The sequence below is a fragment of the Odocoileus virginianus genome, unplaced genomic scaffold (assembly GCF_023699985.2).
Source record: "Odocoileus virginianus isolate 20LAN1187 ecotype Illinois unplaced genomic scaffold, Ovbor_1.2 Unplaced_Scaffold_34, whole genome shotgun sequence".
NCBI lineage: Eukaryota > Metazoa > Chordata > Mammalia > Artiodactyla > Cervidae > Odocoileus > Odocoileus virginianus.
The window spans coordinates 242,102-254,197 of NW_027224296.1; the positions used below are offsets into that span (position 1 = coordinate 242,102).

At 37.6% G+C, this 12,096-nt stretch overlaps 1 pseudogene; it reads right to left on the minus strand.

Moving 5' to 3' along the window:
• Window positions 1-334: 334 nt before the first annotated feature.
• LOC110153042 (olfactory receptor 5D13-like) lies at window positions 335-1,170 on the minus strand (annotated as a pseudogene).
• Between the last annotated feature and the right edge of the window lie 10,926 nt (window positions 1,171-12,096).

A 12,096-nucleotide genomic window follows, 5' to 3' on the forward strand; every position in this document is an offset into this window, starting at 1 on the left:
GCTAAGGCAGAAAAAAAATAGCTTATTTCGCCCTGTACCCATAAGCTTTTAGTAAATTTGAATTCACTCAAAAGCAATTTACAAATATTACAAAAAAAGGTCAAAAATTTTGTTTGTTTTGGTTTACATTTGGTTTACAGCTATTTTACTAAACATTGATGTATGCAACAATCAATAATCAACTATCAATAAAAAGTTATCCTGCCATAGGTATATTAACTAAAAGCTTATTTATTAAAAGATTTGAATCATCAATTTCACTACAAGAATTGAACAATCTGTAGCATAGTAAATCAGCTTTTTTTTCAGAAATAGAATAATGAGTCTAAGAATATTAGGTGGCATGACAAAGTGATTTTGTGAAAACTAATCTTGTGAATGTATTTTTTACTTCTTTGTTCCTCAAGCTGTAGATCAAGGGGTTCAGCATAGGAATCACTATTGTGTAAAACACAGAAGTCACTTTAACTGTGAGCCAAGACTTTTTTGTATTAGGAATGCAGTAAAGGAAAAGGATGGTTCCATGGAAGATCCTGATGGCTGTCAGGTGGGAAGCACAGGTGAAGAAGGTTTTCCAGTGCACACTTGCAGAGGGCATCCTCATAACAGTGATAAAAATGAATATATAGGACATCAGAATAATCTCAAGGCTGCTCGCCTCATTGAATATGGCAGTAATAGAACATAACATCTGACTGATATAGGGATCTGAGCAGGAGACAGAAACAATTACAGAGTGGTCACAGATAAAATTATTTATGGTGCTAGACTTGCAATAGGATAATGCAAGAAGAAAGTATGTGAGTGTCATGGAGCACACTACACCCCATGAGTAAGAGCCAGTCACCAAGAGAGCACAGCGCTTCGGAGACATCGCAGAGGCATAGAGCAAGGGGTTACAGACTGCCAAAAAGTGGTCACAGGCCATTGCTGCTAACATGAACGTTTCTGCTACACCAAATAGGCAAGCGAGACAAAATTGCACAATGCAACTAGAGAAAGAAATGGTTCTGTCCTCCACAATCAAATTCTCCAACAATTTTGGTGTAACTACAGCAGAAAAAAATTGACAAAGGACAAGTGACTAAGGGAAAAGTACATGATCTTGTGGAGTTTTGAATTGATCTTGATGATTATGATCATGCCTAAATTCCCTACCACAGTGACCATGTAGACAGAAAAGAAAACAAGGAAAAATGGGACCTGAAGTTCTGGATATTCTGAAAAATGCAGGAGAATAAATGTGGGTGTGATACTGTGATTTCCTTCTGATAGCAGAATGATTACTGATGAACAAAGGACCAAACATTATTCCTGAAAAATAGAAATGAATAGAAAAGAGAAACAGAGAAGGCAGATGCTTCATGTTTCTGGGGAGTTGGTATATATTCCCCAGGTATGGTCTTCAGACCAACAGCAGCAGGGACACCTAAGAATATGTCAGGGATGAAAATTCTAAAGCCCCATCTCCAACTTCCTGAATCAAAAACTCTGGAATGGAGCCCACAATTTGTGATTTATCCAACCCTCCAGGTGATTTCTGATGCATGATAAATTATGAGAACCACTAAAATACAGACTATTAATGCTATCATTTAAAATTTAGCCCTTAGTTAGTATTTTTAATATATAACTAAAATATAAATTTGGAACACAAGATAAATTGTAAATCACAAGATTTTGAGATGCCAAAAAGAAGCAGAGTACTTTGTTATGGTTCTAACAGTTACACTAAGGATCAGAGATCACATGATGTGTAAAATGTGCCATATAAATCTTAGTATAATTTTCTTTATATTCTAGTCATATTAAAGAATTAAGCACCCATAAAGTTTGTGAATTGGCATAAATCTTAAGTTGTAACTAGTTCATGCCTTCTATCTTGTGCTTGAATTAATTATAGAATCTTATTCATGAAATAATCATGTACCTTCCATGAAAACCTCCGTTAAAGTTATAATGCCTCCTGGGATAATTTTTGAGCTTTTTATATTGACATTTTGCTTAACATTGATTCATTCATTAATTGAAGCTAATTAACTTTTTAAATTATTTTTAAATGTGATTTTAGATCATCTATTTTAATATAAAAGACTTCCACAATGGCTTAACAGTGAAGAATCCACCTTCAATGTAGGAGGCACAGGTTCGATTCCTGAGTGGGGAAGATTCCCTGGAGAAGAAAATGGCAACCCACCCCAGTATTGCTGTGGGCCTTTCTGGTGGCTGAGTCAGTAAGTAATCTACCTGCAATGCAGGAGACCTGAGTTCAACCCCTAGGTTGGGAAGATCCCCTAGAGAAGGAGATGGCAACCCACTCCAGTATGACTTAGCAGCTAAACCTTTTTGATATATATCTAAAATTATAAGTGAGTGTTAGTTGCTCTCTTATGTCTGACTCTTTGAAAACCCACAGACTGTAGCCCACTGGGTTTCTCTGTCCATGTGATTCTCCAGGTAAGAATACTGGAGTGGATTGCCATTCCCTTCTCCAGGGGATCTTCCCAACTCAGAAATCAAACCCAGGTTTACTGCAGACAGATTCTTTACCATCTCAGCCACCAATATATGGTTAAATATATCATATAAAGTATATATAATATTATGAGAAACAGAAAGATACAATTATATTTACCAACAATAATTTTATGCAAAATGCATTCAAAAACAATGAAAATTACATATTTTCTCTACCAATGAGTAAATCTCTGCTATGATGAGGAAAACTTGGACAAGATAGGGAAGCAAGAGCTGCAATGCTTAAAATGAATGACCCCAAGACACAGACGTAAAACTAAAGTAAAATTAGATGGATGGCCTGTTTCATCTTAGTTTTGTCTAGATCAAGTATCAGGCTGCAGTCTCAGCTCCACGAAGGCCTGCTTGATATCCACTACAAACAACCCTAGAAATAAATAATGTGTCATCAGAATATTTTTTCCAATAGCAAGTGGTATTGGACAGATACATTGTAAATACCCATTATTGTTCAGATTATTTTAATAAATGACTCTCCTTCGACATTTGAAAATATTAGCAACACCTTGGTATATTAGGAAGACTGGAACCACTGTTTTAGTTTACTGATGCAATACTCACATCAATAACAAAATAGACTGAAAAATTTATTTGGTGTTCAACCTTAGCAATTTTAAATGATTTTGGAGAAAATCAGTGGATTAATGGTAGGTTTGTATTCAAATTGGAACTAGGTTTATGGAATTACAGAGTCCTGTGTATTTTTGCAATTTCCCTATTGCTCATTGCTGCCAGTTTCAGTAATACAAATCTTAATTGTCAAAACCACTTCATGCCATATTAGTGCAAACTGAAATGTCTCTGATCATAGAAAGGTATCTTCTACAGTTTGTGGAATAATCTATATGAGCTGTAGCTCCATCTTTTCCACTTAATTTGAAAGATACAGAAAGTAACATAAACTGACCTTAAACCAGATGTTCTTGATTAATTTACTGAGAATTTATTTTTAAGATTAATTATTCTCAGGTATATTTCTTCTCAGTATTCAAACATTCTTTAAGATATTAAAAGACTTTAGGCTTGCAAAATTGATAATATATTTCAATGAGCATGCCAACAAAATGGCATTTTATTTCTAGGGACATTAGAGGTATCAAAAAACACAAAGAAAAATTTAAAAGCTGAATTCACAGTCTAAATTCTGTGAAACCCTGGGACTTCTGTTTCCCCCCATGACCATGAATATATGAAGTACACAGAATTGTAATTGGAGTATTACTCAGTTCAGTTCAGTTCAGTTCAGTCACTCAGTCGTGTCCAACTCCTTGCAACCCCATGAACTGCAGCATGCCAGGCCTCCCTGTCCATCACGAATTCCGAGAGTTCACCCAAACCCATCCAACCATCCAACCATCTCATCCTCTGTTGTCCCCTTCTCCTCCTGCCATCAATCTTTCCCAGCATCAGGGTCTTTTCAAATAAGCCAGTTCATCTCATCAGGTGGCCAAAGTATTGGTGCTTCAGCCTCAACATCAGTCCTTCCAATGAACACCCAGGACTGATCTCCTTCAGGATGGACCGCTTGGATCTTTTTGCAGTCCAAGGGACTCTCAAGAGTCATCTCCAACACCACAGTTCAAAAGCATCAATTCTTTGGTGCTCAACTTTCTTTATAGTTCAACTCTTACATCCATACATGACCACTGGAAAAACCATAGCCTTGACTAGACAGAGCTTTGTTGGCAAAGTAATGTCTCTGCTTTTCAATACTCTGTCTGGGTTGGTCATAACTTTCCTTCCAAGGTGTAAGCATCTTTTAAAATCATGGCTACAATCACCATATGTATGATTTTGGAGCCCAGAAAAATAAAGTCAGCCACTGAGTATTACTCAGTGGGCCACAAATCATGTTATTAGTAAAAACACTGTCTTGTGTCATTTCAGTAGATGCATTTTCTTCTAAATCATTAAAGATAATTACACCACCACATCCATCACATTAATTACTATTTTGACATTGAACTTTTGAAATAATAAGTATTCACCTAATAAACATGAAATGTAGACTTTGAAATATGAAAAAGTGTAGAAATAATTGTTATTAATGGCATTTCAAATCCAGTTTTCAAGTTTAGAGTAGAGAAAATTGGGCAGCTTTGCATTAAGCAAAAGATAAAGGTAGTCTTCCCCAGTTATGTAATGTGGATATCACTCATCCCTGATATGATGTCATGAGAAAAGCTTCACCTCTGTGATAAAATCATATTGAAAATCTACAATCCCAGTTTAATGTGACAGAATCATTAGGTAAACCCATATCCAGAAACATTCTTTAGGATACCTTACCAATATTCCTTAGAATTGTCAAAGTCAAGAAAAAACAAGAAAGGAGTCAAACACTGTTTCAGACCAGAGGATACGGAGGAGATGTAAAAGTAATCCAAAATGGTACCCCAGATTACATCTCAGAGAGAAAAGAGTGTATTAGTGGGAAAAAACAAACCAGATGGAATCCAAATAAAATTTAAATTTTAGTCATCATAACATACCATTAATTCTTTCTTATATTTTATTTTACTGTGGTAAGAACACAATATGAGATCTACCCTCTTAAGATATTATTAAGTGTACAATACAGTACTGTTGACTATACTATAAATATCATTTTGTACAGTACAACTGTGTGTGTCTTGCTAAACTGAAACTTCTTAACCATTGATTTGTAAGTTCCTGCTTCCCTCTCCACTAGCTTCTGGTAACTATTATTCCAGTCCTTGATTCTGATATATCATACAAGTGGAATTGTGCAGTATTTGTCATTCTATGACTGACATTTTAATTTAGCATAATGTCAAGTTTCATCCATGTAGTCACATATTACACAATTTCCTTCTTTATAAAGATCAGATTGTATTCTACTGTTTACATATGCACCACATTATTTTATCCGACTATCTGTCTATAGATATTTCAGTTGTTTCCACACCCTGGCTATTGTGAATGGTTCTACAGTGAATGTGGGAATGCTAACATATTTTTGAAAGCTTGATCTCAAATTTTTAGGATAATACCCATAAGCAGGATTTCTGAATCATGTACAATTCAATTTACAACTTAATAAAGAACCTCTAGACCATTTTCCATAGCAGCTGCAACATTTTGCATTCCCACTAACAATGTACAGTGAGGTGTGATGAAAACTCTGAAATATCTTTGCAACTTATTTTTTAAATTAAAAATTATATAATTTATTTTTAAAAGTCATCATTTAAAATTTCATCATCAATTAGTAGTCCCATTTTATTGTATCTCCAATACTACAACCAACTCTGCTTTATGCCAACATACTATCAATTCTGAACTGAAAAAGTGTAAATGTAATAAGTAGCTCTCAGTATCTCCACTTGGCATCATTTTGCTACAACATTTGCCAGACTTTGCTTTTAGTATTTGTGACTGTCAGTGTGTTGGGTGCAGGTTGAGAGGTAGTTTTTGGAAGTAGTAAACAATATTTTTTCAACTTATTATTAAGTAAATAACAACTAATTAGTGAATGCAAACTTACAATTTCCTAATAATGTTGGGCTGGGCATAAAAGTTCATTCCAGTTTTTCCATAATATGTTACAGAAAAACCAGAACAAAATTTTGGCTAACACAACATACACATTTCACAAAGAAGTAAGCAAGACACAACAAATCTAATTTCCTGGGCTAGAAAATTGGTATGTGAAGTCAGGGTTTGAACACTATATTCTTCACATAAATAGATACTAGAAAATCACAGGAGCTTTAGAGTCTCCTCCCCTAATAGGTTTCCTGGTGGCTCAGACAGTAAATAATCTGCCTGCAAGGTGGAAGAAATGGGTCCAATCCCTGGGTGAGGAAGAACATCTGCAGGAGGGCATTGAACCCACTCGAGTATTCTTGCCTGGAGAATACCATGGACAAAGGATCCTGGTGGGCTACAGTCTCTGAGGTCACAAAGAGTCAGACACAACCAAGTGACTCAGCACACCAGGAATAGCCATTACTGGAGTATCTTCTTGGATTACAGTAACTGGCCTTGGAGTACAGAATGAAGCAGGGCAAAGGCAAATAGAGTTCTGCCAGGAGAATGCACTGGTAATTGTAAACACCCTCTTCCAACAACACAAGAGAAGATTCTACACATGGACATCACCAGATGACCAATACCTAAATCAGATTGATTATATTCTTTGCAGCCAAAGATGGAGAAGTTCTATACAGTCAGCAAGAAAAGACTGGGAGCTGACTGTAGACTCACATCATGAAGTCCTTATTGTGAAATTCAGACTGAAAATGAAGAAAATAGGGAAAAATCACTGGACCATTCAGGTATGACCTAAATCAAATCCCTTGTGATTATACAGTGGAAGTGACAAAAATATTAAAGGGATTAGATCTGATGGACAGAGTGCCTGATGAACTATAGACAGAGGTCTGAGACATTGTACAGGAGACAGGGATCAAGACCATCTCCAAGAAAAAGAAATGCAAAAAAGCAAAATGGTTGTCTGAGGAGGCCTTACAAATGGCTGTGAAAAGAAGAGAAGTGAAAAGCAAAGGAGAAAAAGAAAGATATACCCATTTTAATGCAGAGTTCCAAAGAATAGCAAGGAGAAATAACAAAGCCTTCCTCACTAATCAATGTAAAGAAATAGAGGAAAACAATAAAATAGGAAAGGATAGAGATCACTTCAAGAAAATTAGAGATATCAAGAGAGAATTTCATACAAAGATGGGCTCAAAAAAGGACAGAAATTGTATGGACTTAACAGAAGCAGAGGATATTAAGAAGAGGTGGCAAGCATACACAGAAAAATATACAAAAAAAGTTCTTCACAACTTAGAGAATAACGATGGCATGATCACTCACCTAGAGCCAGACATCCTGGAATGCAAAGTCAAGTGAGACTTAGGAAGCATCAGTATGAACAAAGCTAGTGGAAGTGATGGAATTCCAGTTGAACTGTTTCAAATTCTACAAAATGATGCTGTGAAATGCTGCACTCAATATGTCCACAAATTTGGAAAACTCAGCAGTGGCCACAGGACTGGAAAAGATCAGTTTTCATTCCAATCCCAAAGAAAGGCAATGCCAAAGAATGCCTGAACTACCTCACAATAGCAGTCATCTCACACACTAGTAATGTTCAAAATTCTCCAAGCCAGACTTCAATAATATGTGAACTGTTAATTTCCAAATGTTCAAAATGCTTTTAGAAAAGGCAGAGGAACAAGAGGTCAAATTTCCAACATCTGCTGGATTATCAAAAAAGCAAGAGAGTCCCAGAAAAGCATCTATTTCTGCTTTATTGAATATGGCAAAGCCTTTGACAGTGTGTATCACCACAACTGTGGAAAATTCTTAGAGATGGGTATACCAGACTACCTGACCTGACTTTTGAGAAATCTGTATGCAGGTCAGGAAGCAACAGTTAGAGTTGGACATGGAACAACAGACTGGTTCCAAATAGGGAAAGGAGTATATCAAGGCTGTATATTGTCACCCTGCTCATTTAACTTATATGCAGAGTACATCATGAGAAACAGTGGGCTGGAGGAAGCACAAGCTGGAATTAAGATTGCCAACAGAAATATCAATAACCTCAGATATGCAGATAACACCACCCTTATGGCAGAAAGTGAAGAAGAACTAAAGAGCCTCCTGACGAAATTGAAATAAGAGAGTAAAAAAGTTGGCTTAAAGCTCAACATTCAGAAAACTAAGATCATGGCATCTGGTCTCATCACTTCGCATGGCAAATAGATGCGAAAAAGTGGAAACAGTGGCAGACTTTTTTTTTTTTTTTGGTGGGGGGAGCTCCAAAGTCACTGCAGATGGTAACTGCAGCCATGAAATTAAAAGACACTTACTCCTTGGAAGAAAAGTTATGACCAACATAGACAGCATATTAAAAAGCAGAGACACTACTTTGCCAACAAAGGTGTGTCTAGTCAAAGTTATTGTTGAGGGAAACTACGTGACTGCCTTGAGGAGAAGGTCCTCACAAGGAACTGGTGAAGGGCCAGGGCCGCCAGGCATGTCTAGAGGTTTTGCCCTGGGAAACATTTCCTGCATATATGGCTTTTACGACTGAATGAGAATAGTGCTGAGGATAACAAGCTTACCTTGAGGAAAACAGACTGTCATTTGATCCTGAGAAAATAGAGTCTATGTGTCTCATGAACTTTGTAAACTTGCTGTTATCAACTTTGTACATGCTCAAGCTCCATCTGTGTAACCTTGGTTTTTGTAAGCTATTTCCTTGCTCTCATGTATAAAATGATTTGCTGTAGAAGTAAAGTTTTGTCAGTCTCCCAGAGAGGCTGTCTGTGTCCTGTTTTCAGAGTCTACTCCGCTGAGCTTTCCACAAGTGGAGCCCAACGTGGGGCTCGAAGTCACGACGAGTTGAACACGGAGAAAGATTCCTGCAGAAGGAGGTAAGCAGACAATGGGACACCAGGCAAATAAGATACCTTTTGTTTCACTTATGCATCATTTTTTGAAACAATTCGGCACTAACATTTCTGTTGATCAGTTAACTGAATGTTACCAGCTTGTTTTAGAATACAATCCTTGGTTTCCTGAGGAAGGGACTTTAGATTAACAAGTATGGCAATGTGTTTGAAATAATGTCTTAACTGCATATCGCCGAGGTGCTCAAATTCCTCCCTGATGGTGGGTTACTTGGGCATTGGTTCGGACTGTTATCGAACAACTTGATGGCAAACAGTTGATGTAGAAGTAGAAACGGTGCAATCTTTACATGAATATGAATTAGATGAAAAGGATATGCAAGGTGCTTTACATCATAAGAATGTTCTTTTTAATCAGAAGGGACCCACTGATGTTGGCCATGAGAGACAAACACCATCTGCTGTTTGTGATTTTTGGTCTCCTAAAACCGAAAGTAATTTTCCCCCACCGCCGAAGGAATTCCCTAGCACCACTCTTCCTTCCGCTCCTGCTCTAACACTCCCTTCACATGCTTCCCTTGATGCTTTACCATCACGGGACTTATTTAAACATGCATTCCCCATTGTATTTAACCTACCACAACTAGGTCATGTTACCTGGAACCCTGCTGATTTTACTTTAGTTTCTGCTTTCAAAAAAAGCATGCACTCTTTATGGGCCCACTTCTCCATACTGTCTTGAATTCCTTCGGAATTGGGCGGATCATTGGCTTCCTGCCGACTTTGCAGTGGTAGGTAAAATGGTTTTGACTCCTCAACAATTGTTGCAGTGGCAAATGTGGGTTAGTGATGAGGCAAAAGAAATTTTACAGGAACAACAAAGTCGTGGAAATCCTGCTCAACTTACTTTTGACATTTTAACAGGAACTGGCACTATGGCTGAGGTAGGGGCTCAATTACAGAATACTGCCCCACCCATGGTATATTGGATAAAGGAGGTTGCCTTGCATGCCTGGGCAAAGGTTGACAGTGCTCTGTCTGATGGGTCTTTCGTCAAAATATTTCCAGGGCCACGGGAGAATATGCCCAATTTCTAGGAAAACTTAAAGACTCTGTAGAGAAATTCATTAAGGATGCTAATCTGCAGCAAATGTTGCTAAAACAGTTGGCATTTGAAAATGCTAATGAGGACTGTCAGAATGTGATCGCCCAATTCGAGAAACCGGATCTATTATGGATTATATGAAAGTCTGTCGAAACATTGGCTCCATTCAGCATAGAGCTAAAGTTGCAATGATAGAAACTCTCACTGCACAAAAGGTTATAAATTCCCGTTTTAATTGCGGGAAGCCTGGCCACATGAAAAGCAGTGCCACCTCCCCATTGGACCAAGGCAGCCTCCTACAACTATGAATTTCAAAGAGAAAGGGAAATCTCCGGACCTTGCCCGCGATGCACAAAAGGGAATCATTGGCTAAATGAATGCAAGTCGAAATATGACAAAGCGGGGAATCCACTATTACAAAAGAAAGATTGCCAGTCGGGAAACTAAAAACAGGGCCACTCTTCAGCCCTGCACACAAAGAAGGGAATCTTCCTAATATTCTTCAGTTGCAGGCAGCTACACAACATAGTGCTTGTGTTGATATTCCTTGTCCTAAAGATATGGAACTTTTGATGATAAATTCTCCTTATAAAATTAACACTGGGTATTATGGCCTGATACCCCCTCAAACTGTGGGACTGATTTTAGGTCACAGCAGTTGTACTATGCCAGGGCTCATGGTCATGACTGGAATTATTGATGAGGATTACATAGGGGAAATTTCAGTAATGGTTCAAATCACCCGGAATTTATATTTGCAGAAAGGTGACAGGTTTGCTCAGTTACTTCTTCTGCCATATATAAAACCACAAAAGACTTCTACCACTGCCAGAATGGGGGGGTTTTGGTAGCACTAACATTGCTGCAGGATTAGCTACTTTATTACATGAACTTAAAAAACCTTTATTACAACTTAATATTCGGGGAAAAAATTTTGAGTGCATGCTAGACACTGGAGCGGATACTTCCATTATACGCCACTTTGAATGGCCCCCAGAATGGCCCATGCGACTGGCCTCTAATAGAATAATTGGTGTAGGAGAAGCTAATTCCTTAACCACTTTTGAAAGTGTTTCCTATTTACAAGCTCATGGTCCAGACCAAATTACAGTTTATATAAAACCCTATATTACTGAAGTTCCTATTAATCTTTGGGGCCAAGATTTCTTACAACAAACTAAAGCAAGACTTGTACTTAATGAACCTTTTTGATCGGGGCCACTGAGTGGCCATTCGAAACAGGCCAAGAAAATTGTCTCTTACCTTGAGTTTACTGGTATTATTGTCCATCAGGGCCATGCTCATATACAGACATTAACTGGATATGGTCCTGATATACATCCCCATTTCAAAGTTAGAATTTAATACAGCATTGCAAAACAATATTATGATACAAAATGCCTTTTCTAATTTCCAGGGAACTTTACTTCCAAATTTGCCCAAAGGTAAACTTTGGGACTTTCTAAAAACAACTCCTTTTGTTGTCAATTCCATCATATCTGAAACCCCTATTCCAGAAGCACCTACCTATTACATAGATGGAAATAAACAAGGATATTCTGGAATAGTGGGTCCTCACTGGATGAAACGAGTAAAAAGTCCTTTTCCCTCTGTCCAGAGAGCTGAACTTTATGCTTTATATCTTCTACTAGAGTGTGAATCTTCCCCTTTTAATGTACTTACAGATTCATTATACATTGCCTCCATGTTTCCCAATTTTGTCACAGCCCCACTTTCTTCTTCAGATTTGGAATTGACTCAATTGTTTTTGTCTGTTCAGACTCTCATTCAATCATGTTTATGCCCTTTCTATATTACACATATCCGTGCTCACTCAGGCCTTCCTGGACCTTTGACAGCTGGAAACAATAAGGTAGATAAATTAATAAGTTCTCTCTTCTCTTCTCCAAAAGAAGAACATGAGCTTCTTCATACCAATGCTAACCACCTACATGGCCACTATCATATTTCTTTATCTGCTGCTCACGATATTGTGTGATCTTGTTCTGTATGTTCCCCATTACATCAACGGATGTCACCATCAGGAGCTAATCCTAGTGGCCTCCA